Source organism: Hordeum vulgare, chromosome 5H (assembly GCF_904849725.1).
Source record: "Hordeum vulgare subsp. vulgare chromosome 5H, MorexV3_pseudomolecules_assembly, whole genome shotgun sequence".
Classification (NCBI taxonomy): domain Eukaryota; kingdom Viridiplantae; phylum Streptophyta; class Magnoliopsida; order Poales; family Poaceae; genus Hordeum; species Hordeum vulgare.
In genome coordinates this window covers 327,694,089-327,706,923 of record NC_058522.1, presented here as the reverse complement: position 1 = coordinate 327,706,923, position 12,835 = coordinate 327,694,089, and the positions used below count along the sequence as shown (strand labels likewise).

General features: G+C 47.8%; 1 long non-coding RNA gene across 2 annotated transcripts; it reads left to right on the top strand.

Annotated features, from left to right (window-relative positions):
- The first annotated feature begins 5,293 nt into the window (after window positions 1-5,293).
- Window positions 5,294-9,678, top strand: LOC123395489. Of its 2 annotated transcripts, none has more exons than XR_006609768.1 (3): window positions 5,294-5,654; window positions 5,739-5,962; window positions 9,327-9,678. It is a non-coding gene; the product is annotated as an uncharacterized LOC123395489 (long non-coding RNA). The 2 variants fall into 2 exon arrangements; XR_006609767.1 differs by having other exon boundaries at window positions 5,296-5,650.
- Window positions 9,679-12,835: the final 3,157 nt, after the last annotated feature.

Below are 12,835 nucleotides of genomic sequence, written 5' to 3'. Positions count from 1 at the left end.
TCCCCACTGGCGGTGGCACAATGGGAGAGGGTGGGAGAGGTGTCCCGGGGGCGGCGCAACTAGGGGTTTCCCCATATCGCGCCAGAGGGCGACACATGCGGGGGTTGGGTGGTGGTGGAATTGGGCAATGCATGCAGAGTTGTTCTGCTTCAGAATTTTCAATTATTTTCGTATACTAACTAGTCATATAACTTTCAAGACTTATATTTTCTTTTTGGACTTCTGTTTTCGAAGCATGAACTAGTGTAAACTTGGAGGTGGTATATGGTTTCATTAATGATAGTTTAACGCGGGGAGGAGGTTTGAGTCTCGTGTTCATCTAAAAAAATATGACTTTTTCAGTGATGTATCCAAAATAAACCTGAACTTGAAGGATCTCGCTAACATTTAAGTGACCCCGAAGGATGAATTGCACATGGATGAGCTTCTTGCAAGAAGCGGTGCCGAGGACAACCCAGAATGGCAAGTGCCTACCTATTGTTTCATCAAGGACGACAACAGAACAACCAAGAACACCTATGTCTCTGAACCTGGTGGGCATGCCGACGAGAGCTTTATCCCCAAGATCAGAATGCAGTTTAGAGGTTAGCCTATCTATTGAAATCATGACCTTCGTAAATTGTCTATGTGTGTTCATTTACGTCTCAGCGGTTGAAAACACCAGCCCAACGCACCGAACCAAACCCAAAACGTGTCCGCTCGTCCGTGCGGGCACACTTTTGGCTCATATTTGCGTCCACGCGGACACGAGACGGATGCACCATGCGTCCGCTCGGTGTTCGCCGCGAGCCAACCTACCGGACACCCACACACCCCCGCGGTTGTAGTTAATGCGACCACCTAACATGGGTCCGCATGACAGCATGTGGAAGCATACAGATCTGTGTCCCCTTCCTTTTTAATGCAAGCGTGCATGGGGCCCGTCCTCATAGACTTCTCCTCGGAGTCCACATTTGGCCATGCTCATTCCCTCGCCGACAACAGCAAAACCCTAGATCGCCATGGGTATCTTCGGCAAGGCTAAGGGCAAGAGCGACTCCTGCGCCAGCCCTTCCCGCACATCACCTCGACCTTCGCCACCGCCACTGCCTCCATCAGCCTTCGAGATGGACCCACGTGGTCGCCGTTCACGGGACTGGTTAGACATCCTGATGCACAAAGTATGAGGACGGCAAGCGGCGCATGCCGCGGGAGCTCGAGGAGGACGAGCGTGCACGGTGTTGGCACGGAGGAGGAGCGCCGACATCGTAGTCTATCCATTGACGCCCCGCATAGGAGGCGACACATGCGACGTGGCAGCAAAGCCTTCCCCTGGGCGGGGTTGCCGTCACACTTCGTCGACCTCACCGACACATAGGACAACGGCTCGGGAGACGTTGGGCAACAATCTTTTCTTCTAGTTTTTAGTTAGGTTTAATGAAGTTTAATTGGACTTTTACCGAAGGCTGACTAGGCGTTAATGTTTAATTATGTTGATTTTGTTTGAAATTATGGTCATGTATTTGTTTTTCATTGGTACGTGCGAAAAATGCCTCGTCCAACGGTCGATTGAAACGAAAAGCAGATAAATCCATCTGATTCGTCAACGCAAACGAACAAAAGAACGTGGTAGCGACAACAAATGGATTAGTAGTTTATTAGTGGACTCGTGCGTTCGTCGTTCACGAGACTGGTTACACATCCTGATGCACCAAGTACGAGGATGGCGAGCGGCGCATGCAGCGGGAGCTCGAGGAGGAGGAGCGTGCACGGTGTTGGCATGCGAAGGGGAGGAGGAGTGCCGACATCATAGTCTATCCATCGGCGCCCCGTATAGGAGGCGACACATGCCACAATGAATGAATTAGTAGTTTATTAGTGACATATGTATTAAAAAAGAAAAAGAGATAGTCGAGACGGGTAGCGACAACGAATGGATTAGTAGTTTATTAGTGGCATATGTATATAAAAAAGAGATAGTCGGACGGGTAGCGACAACGAATGAATTATTATTTTATTAGTGAAATATGTATAAAAGAAAAAAAAGAAAAAAGCCAGGTGCTAATGTCTAGCACATGCCAACCCGAGGGATGCAATTGCGCTATTTTTTTACGACTCTGCCCTCATAGGGAATCTTTTCGCTGCATTATTTTGGTCCGTGCGCACTTACCCGTGCTGGGTCACGGATGGGCTCGGAGGCCATCTTTTCGTCCGTGTGCACCTTTTGATGCTCGGTCACGGGTTGGCTCAGTGGCCTCTTTTGTATGTGCTCTTTGGCATCTTTCGCAGCTGACAGCCGTGCATGTCCCCGTGTTGGCGATGTAGTCTATAGAATTGGGGCTAATAAACCGGTAACATTTCAACTAAACTTCCGGTACGGTACTAATATGGTTAGCGATTCGCGGGGTGGATTTGGCGTCCGCACCTACCACGACTGGTAGCGGGGCCCAGTTCCAGTTGGGCCTCAACCGAGCGCCCACCCAAGCTTGCATGGGGCCGTCCTCATCCACTTCATAGGGGATCTTTTCGCTGCATTATTTTGGTCCGTGCGCATTTATCGGTGCTGGGTCACGGATGGGCTCGGAGGCCATCTTTTCGTCCGTGTGCACCTTTTGATGTTGGGTCACGGGTTTGGGTTGGTGGCCTCTTTTGTATGTGCTCTTTGGCATCTTTCGCAGCTGACAGCCGTGCATGTCCCATGTTGGCGATGTAGTCTATAGAATTGGGGCTAATAAACCGGTAACGTTTCAACTAAACTTCCGGTATGGTACTAATATGGTTAGCGATTCGCGGGGTGGATTTGGCGTCGCACCTGCCACGACTGGTAGCGGGGCCCAGTTCCAGTTGGGCCTCAACCGAGCGCCCACCCAAGCTTGCATGGGGCCGTCCTCATGCACTTCTCCTCGGAATCCACATTTGGCCATGCTTGTTTCCTCATCGACAACTCAGACTTCGAGATGGACCCTTGTGGTCGCCGAACGGGTAGCGACAATGAATGAATTAGTAGTTTATTAGTGGCATAATATGTATAAACTAAATAAAAGAAAAAGAGATAGTCGAACGGGTAGCGAAAACAAATGGATTAGTAGTTTATTAGTGGCATATGTATGAAATAAAAGAAAGAAAAAAAGCCAGGTGCTAATGTCTAGCACATGCCAACCCGAGGGATGCAATTGCGCTATTTGTTTACGACTGTGCCCTCATAGGGGATCTTTTCGCTGCATTATTTTCGTCCGTGCGCACTTAGCTGTGCTGGGTCACGGATGGGCTCGGAGGCCATCTTTTCGTCCGTGTGCACCTTTTGATGCTGGGTCACGGGTTGGCTCAGTGGCCTCTTTTGTATGTGCTCTTTGGCATCTTTCGCAGCCGACAGTCGTGCATGTCCCCGTGTTGGCGATGTAGTCTATAGAATTGGGGCTAATAAACCGGTAACATTTTAACTAAACTTCCGGTACGGTACTAATATGGTTAGCGATTCGCGGGGTGAATTTGGCGTCCGCACCTGCCACGACTGGTAGCGGGGCCGAGTTCCAGTTGGGCCTCAACCGAGCGCCCACCCAAGCTTGCATGAGGCCCGTCCTCATGCACTTCTCCTCGGAGTCCACATTTGGCCATGCTTGTTCCCTCGTCGACAACCCAGCCTTCGAGATGGACCCTTGTAGTCGCCGAACGGGTAGCGACAATGAATGTATTAGTAGTTTATACAAATGGATTAGTAGTTTATTAGTGGCATATGTATGAAAAAAAGAAAGAAAAAAAAGCCAGGTGCTAATGTCTAGCACATACCAACCCGAGGGATGCAAATTGCGCTATTTGTTTACGACTGTGCCCTCATAGGGGATCTTTTCGCTGCATTATTTTGGTCCGTGCGCACTTATCGGTGCTGGATCACGGATGGGCTCGGAGGCCATCTTTTCGTCCGTGTGCACCTTTTGATGCTGGGTCACGGGTTGGGCTCGGTGGCCTCTTTTGTATGTGCTCTTTGGCATCTTTCGCAGCTGACAGCCGTGCATGTCCCTAAGTTGGCGATGTAGTCTATAGAATTGGGGTTAATAAACCGGTAACGTTTTAACTAAACTTCCGGTATGGTACTAATATGGTTATGGTTAGCGATTTGCGTCCGCACGTGCCTCAACCAAGCGCCCACCCAAGCTGCTCGCATCGTCCCTGAGCTCCAGCTGAGGGATGTAATTGCGTTATATGCTTACGACTAGGTGCTAATGTCTAGCACATGCCAACCCGAGGGATGCAATTGCGCTATATGTTTACGACTGTGCCCTCATAGGGGATCTTTTGCTGCATTATTTTGATCCGTGCGCACTTATCGGTGCTGGGTCACGGATGGGCTCGAAGGCCATGTTTTCGTCCGTGTGCACCTTTTGATGCTGGGTGACGGGTTGGGCTTGGTGGCCTCTTTTGTATGTGCTCTTTGGCATCTTTTGCAGCTGACACCGTGCATGTCCCGTGTTGGCGATGTAGTCTATTGAATTGGGGCTAATAAACCAATAACATTTCAACTAAACATCCGGTACGGTACTAATATGGTTAGCGATTCGCGGGGTGGATTCGACGTCCGCACGTGCCACGACTGGTAGCGGGGCCCAGTTCCAGTTGGGCCTCAACCGAGCGCCCATCCAAGCTTGCATGGGGCCCGTCCTCATGCACTTCTCCTCGGAGTCCACATTTGGCCATGCTTGTTCCCTCGTCCACAACTCAGCCTTCGAGATGGACCCTTGTGGTCGCCGAACGGGTAGCGACAATGAATGAATTATTAGTTTATTAGTGGCATAATATGTATAAACTAAATAAAAGAAAAAGAGATAGTCGAACGGGTAGCGAAAACAAATGGATTAGTAGTTTATTAGTGGCATATGTATGAAATAAAAGAAAGAAGAAAAAAAAGCCAGGTGCTAATGTCTAGCACATGCCAACCCGAGGGATGCAATTGCGCTATTTATTTACGACTATGCCCTCATAGGGGATCTTTTCGCTGCATTATTTTGGTCCGTGCGCACTTATCGGTGCTGGGTCACGGATGGGCTCGGAGGCCATCTTTTCGTCCGTGTGCACCTTTTGATGCTGGGTCACGGGTTGGGCTCGGTGGCCTCTTTTGTATGTGCTCTTTGGCATCTTTTGCAGCTGATAGCCGTGCATGTCCCCATGTTGGCGATGTAGTCTATAGAATTGGGTTAATAAACCGGTAACGTTTTAACTAAATTTGCGGTATGGTACTAATATGTTTATGGTTAGCGATTTGCGTCCGCACCTGCCTCAACCGAGCGCCCACCCAAGCTGCTCGCATCGTCCCTGAGCTCCACCTCTTCCGCTCAAAAAAAAAAGAAAAAAAAAAGAAAAGAAAACCTCTTCGTTCTGCAGGCCGATTCATTCCTCCCCTCCCCTCCGGCCTCCCCCACCGCCGCCTCCGCCAACCACCGCCGGCCTCCGCCCTCGCCCTCGCCCCCACAGCTGGTGACCTCGTCTACCTCCCCTCTCCTCTCCCCTCCTCTCCTCTCCTTATCAGAAGAGAAGAGAAGAGAAGAGAAAAGGGTGGTCGGGCGACCATGCCAGATGCGCCCACAACCGGCCGGCGACCACAGCACGTCATCGTCATCGTCATCGTCGAAAACTCTTCTTCCACCTCCCTCCCAGATTCATGTGCTGCTCTCGGTAGGTAGGTAGGTTGGTTGCAGCTTCCTGTTGCTCTCATGCATCTCGGTCACGGATCCAACATCAATCACTAGTCTTTTCTCACGCTGCAGGTGCACGCCAAACCCTAGCCGCAGCCCGCAGCGCTAGCTGTTGCTGTCAAAGTTTGCCCGGCACAAGCAGCTCCGCTACCAGGACACGGACGGACCGCTCAAATCCATGGATTTCTTCGATTCCGTTCATGCTTGCCGGGGAATGAATTGATTGGATGCGAAAATTGCATTTTGCTGCAGGGGCATGACGGAGTGAACCTCATCGACTCGCCGCATCTGGGAAGGTAACAATCCATCCACATTGGATGCTCTGTTTGCCCAGCTCAATATCTCACCATCATGCACTTGTACTCAACAAAATGCTACTATTAAGACTCGTCTGTATTTGAAAGTAGGCATGTTTGTCGATGGCTGCTTTGATAGCCAGTTCAGCGAGCACATAGGTTTGAGAGAAGAACCATTTACAACCATGACAACATTGAAAATATTTCTATCCATGAGTCATCTGCTATTTAGTCACATTTAAAACCATGACCACATTTATAATATTGGTATTTTTTAGAAACTTTAGGATTGAGCAAGCACATAGGTTTGGGATGAGAGAAGAATCCGTTGCATCAAATGGCGCAAAAGCCCGATTCAAACGAAGAAGCAAATAGAACTATTTTGCTTAACTTACGAACGCACATCGATTGTCTTGGTACTGTAACCTTGTTATTGAATCGATATGAATTTTTGAAATAACTTTGCAAATTGAATATACAGAGAATATTTTGTGTCCTATAGCGATCCTACAAAAGCTTTTTCAAAAGTAGCTTAAGCTAGCGGCTCACGAATGTTACCTGTGAGTTCTACTCCACCCCCTTTCTCGCATGCATCTAGAGGGGCGAGCGGGAAGCAGAAACCGTGCAGGGCCCACGATCCTCGCATGTGGCGCGGCAGGAGAGGCTCCCCGCGCTCCCAAAGACGGGCGACCCAGCCAATCAGGTTCTGCCTGACCCCGCACGTCTTGCCCCGCTCTGAACTCACCGCGTGATCAAAACGGGAACAATAGATTTCCAGCGACGATCCAACGGCAACCAGTGAAATAAAGACGAGTTTGACGAAGATCTAATGGACGACAACGATGCAAATCGGGGGGGCACCGGGGAGACGAGTTGGGCAGCCACCTTATAGGTTTAAATAGTCAACCAAATACGAGCATCGTTTCATTCCTCGACAAAATTAAGCATCGGTTAGTTATTATTAGCTTGTATAGGTTATTCAGGTTGTTATGTTGGCCCAAGTAGGTTCTTCTTTTGATATGTACAGCCATATACTCCTCATGCCTGCAGTTCACTATGACATGGTTGACTTGTGCCAGTGTAGAAAATCTTATAAATGCTGGTAGAGTGATTAAAAATCATAACATGGTATTAGTTTGTAGGTTATTTTCCATATGCCTAAGTACTATAGGCGCAAACAATTTTTCAAAAGTAGCTTAAGCTAGCGGCTCACGAATGTTAGCTGTGACTTCTTCTCCACCAATTTGTCTCATCTTCCTTGGTAAACAGTTGTAAACTAATGTGATTGTCAACAAAAGGTGGTGCTGCAGGAGAAAATCAGCAAGGATTTGCAAAACACACAGTACAAAGGCTTGCACCACTCCAGAATCTATCTGAATTCATCACGGTACACTTCGCAGATGCTGCACTAATTTCCAGGGTTTATAAAACCTATTCATCCGCATGAGACTTGCCCCTTTTCCATAGTGGTGCAGCCGGTTTAGATCATCAAGCATGCACATTAATCATGTGTCCCGAGAGAGTATTTCATCATCAGAATAACATTCTTACTGAAGAAAAATGCTAGCTATATAAGTGCACATACCTAACCAAAATTAACAACAAATATTGCAATAGGTAGAGACCTTTCCATCTCAATTGCAGAATGATCAGGCTCCATATAAAATAAAAATCAGTATAGCCTCACTGAATAACTCATCATCAGGTAACAACAGGACACCAACAGCCGCTGCCACGTGTTGGTTCAGTTTCTTCGGGTAACAACCCAAGGCTCATACTTATGCATTGGTGATCTGCCTGAACCATCAACATATAAAGATAAAATTGACCTTAGTACCAGGAGAACCCATTGCATGCCTTCTTCTCTAACAATATACCCCAATCACAATTTTCTTTTGCAAAATAAGCAGCCACTGTTTATTACCTCTCTCACCCTCTGTCAAATCTTAGCTTTAACTCAAATCATTCAACGATGAAAACTACTGGGGATGCAAAAACACACAGACTCATACAGAACTATGGAGGACAATTTTTCAACAATGCAGAGTTCACAATTTTCTGTATCCAAAGAATTTTATATGAACCTTGCATCCATGGTCCAACAGCAAACAACAGGGCAATATCATGTGTGACTTTTGTTGTCTGAAACTAAGGACAAACATTACAGACAATTATCAATGATTATATGCTCCCCTGCATTTGTTATAACAAATGTTAAGAGCAAAGTATGTTAATGGCAAACTTCATGTTAATGAAAATGAAAATAGTGCGTATTCCATATCAGACCGCTTTTTTTCTGCAACCTTTTAACTTAACTTCAGTGTGACTTGATCTTGCCGTTGATGGCTTTATTTATGAGGTCAGACACGGTGCCTTATCTCTAAACAAACTAAACGAAATGCGCCGGATGACCCGACAAAAAAGGCGAGCGCACCGGATGCGCCGGATGACCTGGAGAGAAGACCCGTGAGTGGACAACCTCGACACAACACGTGCAGTAGTCAGCCAACAACTCTCTCCAGCCCCAGCATAATCGAAGAGATATGGCTTGCACGCAGCCCACCAGCTGACGTGTAGGACCAGCAGCAATCTGGCCCACCCATCATCTTGTGGTAGGAAGACGCGGGTGTGCATGCGTGGACTCACCCCTATCTCGCATGCATCCAGAGGGGCGAGCGGAAAGCAGAAACCGAAACCGTGCAGCGCCTACGATGCTCGCTTGTGGCGTGGCAGGAGAGGCTGCCCGCGCTCCCAAAAACGGGAGAACCAGCCAATCAGGCTCTTCCCGAGCCCACACGTCATCCCCCGCTCTGAACTCACTGAGCGGTCAAAACGGGAACAATAGATTTCCAGCGACGATCCAACGGCAACCAGCGAAATAAAAACCAGTTTGACCAAGATCTAACAGATGACAACCATGCAAATCGGGGGAGCACCGGGAAGACGAATTGGAAATCCACCTTATAGGTTTAAATACTCAACCAAATGCGAGCATCGTTTTATTCCTTGACAAAATTAAGCATCGGTCAGTTATTATTAGCTTGTAGGTTATTCAGGTTGTTATGTTGGTCCAAGTAGGTTCTTCTTTTGATATGTACAGCCATATACTCCTCATGCCTGCAGCTCACCATGACATGGTTGACTTGTGCGTGTGTAAAAAATCTTATAAATGCTGGTTATTTTCCCATCAGCTTGTAACATGATATTAGCTTGTAGGTTATTTTCCGTCTGCCTAAGTACTATAGGAGCAAACATTTGAAGTCAACCCCATCGTCTGTACTCTACAATGTAGATGAACATACATGCATTGCAGTTTGTTTTATTATGTGCTTGCCATGTAACTAACCTCCACTTGTCCATGCAGGTATTAGGACGAGCAGCAGCAAATCAGCCTGATGAAGAAGCGCCTGACACCACACTGGGTGCAGGAGGCGATGTTGATTAAGCTGATGGCACGAAGAAGGCTGTGACCACAACCTGGATCTATTGCTATCGATGGCAAACGGAGGCACCTCCCTCCCTCCCTTGTCTTTTACTATTATTTGTTGTTGTCGATGTTCCGCCTGCATGAAGGTTGCAAATCAGTAAGCAGTGTGCTTGTGGAGTTGGGTTTGGACTGGAATGTCCACCCAGCAGGTGCTGCTAGGACCCGAGGTTGAGTTAAGCTAGATGTGTTGCTGTTCTTGCTGTTATTGCAAGATGATGGCATCCCATAATAATCTGATGTTGTTGTACTAATTTCTTGAGTAGATGTTATATCTGTTGTACCTTCAATTGTTGTTGTTGTGGTTAATACTAGATAGATTTATCGTGTAGCTGCTGCACGTAGCCTCCAACTGTGGGTTGTTTATTTCGCCCTGAAGTTGTGCCGCGTTCTTCCGAAGGGGCAGTCCAAGGGCGTCATCTTGATGGTGACATTGCGTGACTCTCCACCGAAGAGGGTGCCGAAGTTGACGGTGATGACGCTGGTGGTGCTGTCCGTGGTCTGGGTGTAGCCAGTGTTGTCGGGCACCGCCATTGCTTTCAGGCCGTCCTCTTTCTTGGGTGTGAGGATGAGCTTCACCTTATGCACGACCACGGTGAGAAGGCGCCGCGCCGCTCAGTATCTGGAAGAATGGCTTGGTGACGTTTGCCCCGTCTTGCATGCACGCATTCGTGAAATATATCTCTTTCTTTTTTACCTTTAGAGCTTGTTTGGAACTGCTCTACTTGCTAAAATTCAGCTTCGCTTCAGAAAAGACAAGCCAAACGGGGTAGCTCCACGATATGCCGCTTCGTAAAAACTAGAATATGGGCTACAACTTCAAAGTTTTTATGTAGCTCTTTACAGGGTGCTTCAAAAAGTCTAGAAGCTGGAGTTGGAGGGAAATTACGCACCACTGCCACAAATAAGTGGATACTCCTTCATTTCTCTTTCCTTAACCAATCAAATAGATTGTTTTAATCAAATTTTCTATTCTTGAAGCTAGAGCTAGATGGAAGCCAAACATTCTCTTGATAGTGCTATAGCTATTGTATGAAACTGCTTCAAAGTGAATTTGATAAAGTGAAGCTGATTTTGATGAAGTGGGGCAGTGCCAAACAAGCCCTTAGTGTCCTAAATCTCATTTCCTTTTTCCTCTACTGTTTTAAATCTTTGAGTCGAACAAACAAGGTGAAAGGATCGATATGGTTGACTAGAGGGGGGGGGGGTGAATAGACAACGACCACTTTTTAATTAATCTTAGCAAGTTAAGGTAAACACCATATAGGTTCACAAAATATTACGACAATGAGGTGAACCCTAATGGAGCTAACAACGAGAGCTATTAAGACAAGTAAGATATAGTCAACAATATAAGCAAACACAAAGTAAAGGTTAGAGATAACCACAAGTGGAACCGATGGAGACGAGGATGTGTTACCGAAGTTCCTTCCCTTTGACAGGAAGTACGTCTCCGTTGGAGCGGTGTGGAGTCACAATGCTCCCCAATAAGCCACTAAGGCCACCGTATTCTCCTCACGCCCTCGCACAATGCAAGGTACCGTGATTCCACTATAGGTGCCCTTGAAGGCGGCGACCGAACCTTTACAAACAAGGTTGGGGCAAACTCCACACAAAGCTTGGAGGCTCCCAACTAGACCACGAAGCTTCACCACAATGGAATATGGCCTCGAGGTGACCTCAACCGTCTAGGATGCTCAAACACCCTAGAGTAACAAAATCCGCAAGGGATTGGTGGGGGAATCAACTTTTCTCTTGCTGGAAGTGTGAATCTCGGCCTTCTCAACCAATCCCTAAAGAATCAACAAGTTTGATTGGCTAGGGAGAGAGATCAGGCACTTTTGAGCTTAGGGAGCAACAATGGAGCTTGGGGAGGTAAGAGATGAGGTTCCACAGCTAGAAGAACCCTTTATATAGTGGGGGAAAAATCCAACCGTTTTCCCACTCTCTGCCCGAGCTCCAGCGGTACTACCGCTGTGTGCAGCGGTACTACCGCTAGCACTCCAGCGGTACTACCGCTGACCAGGGGCGGTACTACCGCTGACTAGCGGTACTACCGCTGGGCCCCGGGTAGTGCAAAAGCACTACCACCGCCAAGAAAGTCTTCGCAAAAAGGTCCATCCACGAACAACCGATAGGCAGGCGGTACTAAGCTCCTGGAGCGGTACTACCGCTGACCAGTGGCGGTACTACCGCCAGCCAGCGGTACTACCGCTGGGTGCAGCGGTACTACCGCTAGCATTCCAGCGGTACTACCGCTGGGGCCAGCGGTACTACCGCTGGGGACCATTTTGCAAGGAGGAAAGAAACACAGTGGCGGGGGCCGCTCTAAAGATGAAGGTAAGGGAAAATATGTGAAGTGTGCGCGTGCAAAGATAGATTCCACCCAAACCTTTCCACTACGGTTCTCCTCTTAATAGTACGGCTTTCCTATGACTCAAATAAAGAGAATCGTAGAGAGCGTCGTGCTTCCGTTCCATGAATGAGGAGGCGAGTCGTCTTGTGCCATTGACGTGTGTTATCTGAAACCTTAACACACACGGTTAGTCCTTTACGGTACTGTCATCAATCACCAAAATTACTTAGGCATAAACTATGCCCCAACAATCTCCCCCTTTTTGGTGGATTGATGACAATACCGGATTTGCACAGAGAATAATATGAGAACAAAAAGATAGAGATATATGACAATACGGGGCATATGACTCACAACATATGATGGAAATAAATCTCACATAAGTTCATGTCTCACCAACGATAGAAAACTAGAAGCAAACCAAGTTCGAAACAAACCACGAAAGAAAGCAAAGCAAAGCAAAGTTCAACTCTAAAAACAGGTAAATCCAGCTCCTAGACTCTCTCCCCCTTTGGCACAAGACACCAAAAAGGGGCACACCTAACGCCACAGGTAGTTACTCCTCATCCTCAGCATCGCCAAACTCGTCGGTACCCTCCTGATCGTCCTGCTCCTCCTCTTCCTCCTCAGCGCCAGACCACTAGTAACCTTGAGCCTGCATCCAAGTAGCCTCTGGAGTGATGTCGTCCTCTGATCCGCTGGAGATGTCAACATCAAGAGTCCTTAGGACACGCTTGTGTCTCTGGCGGTTCTCCTTCTGAGCCACGTGCGCCTGGTACTGGCCCTTGGCCTGCATACAGAATAGGGTCTTCATCTTATCCTGCAGTTTGATGGCCCAAGATGGCATGGCACAAGAGCGAGACTGAGAGGCGGTTCCTCTGTCAGCAGCAGTCTCTGTGTCAGTATCCATGTGTTGAGAGGAAGTTGATGGGTTGGCCCATTTATCCTTGACACGAAGCTTGATAGGGTCATGCACAATGTAGTCAGACTGAATGTAGAGCTCCTCCTGTGGATAAGTATCTTGCCACTTCTG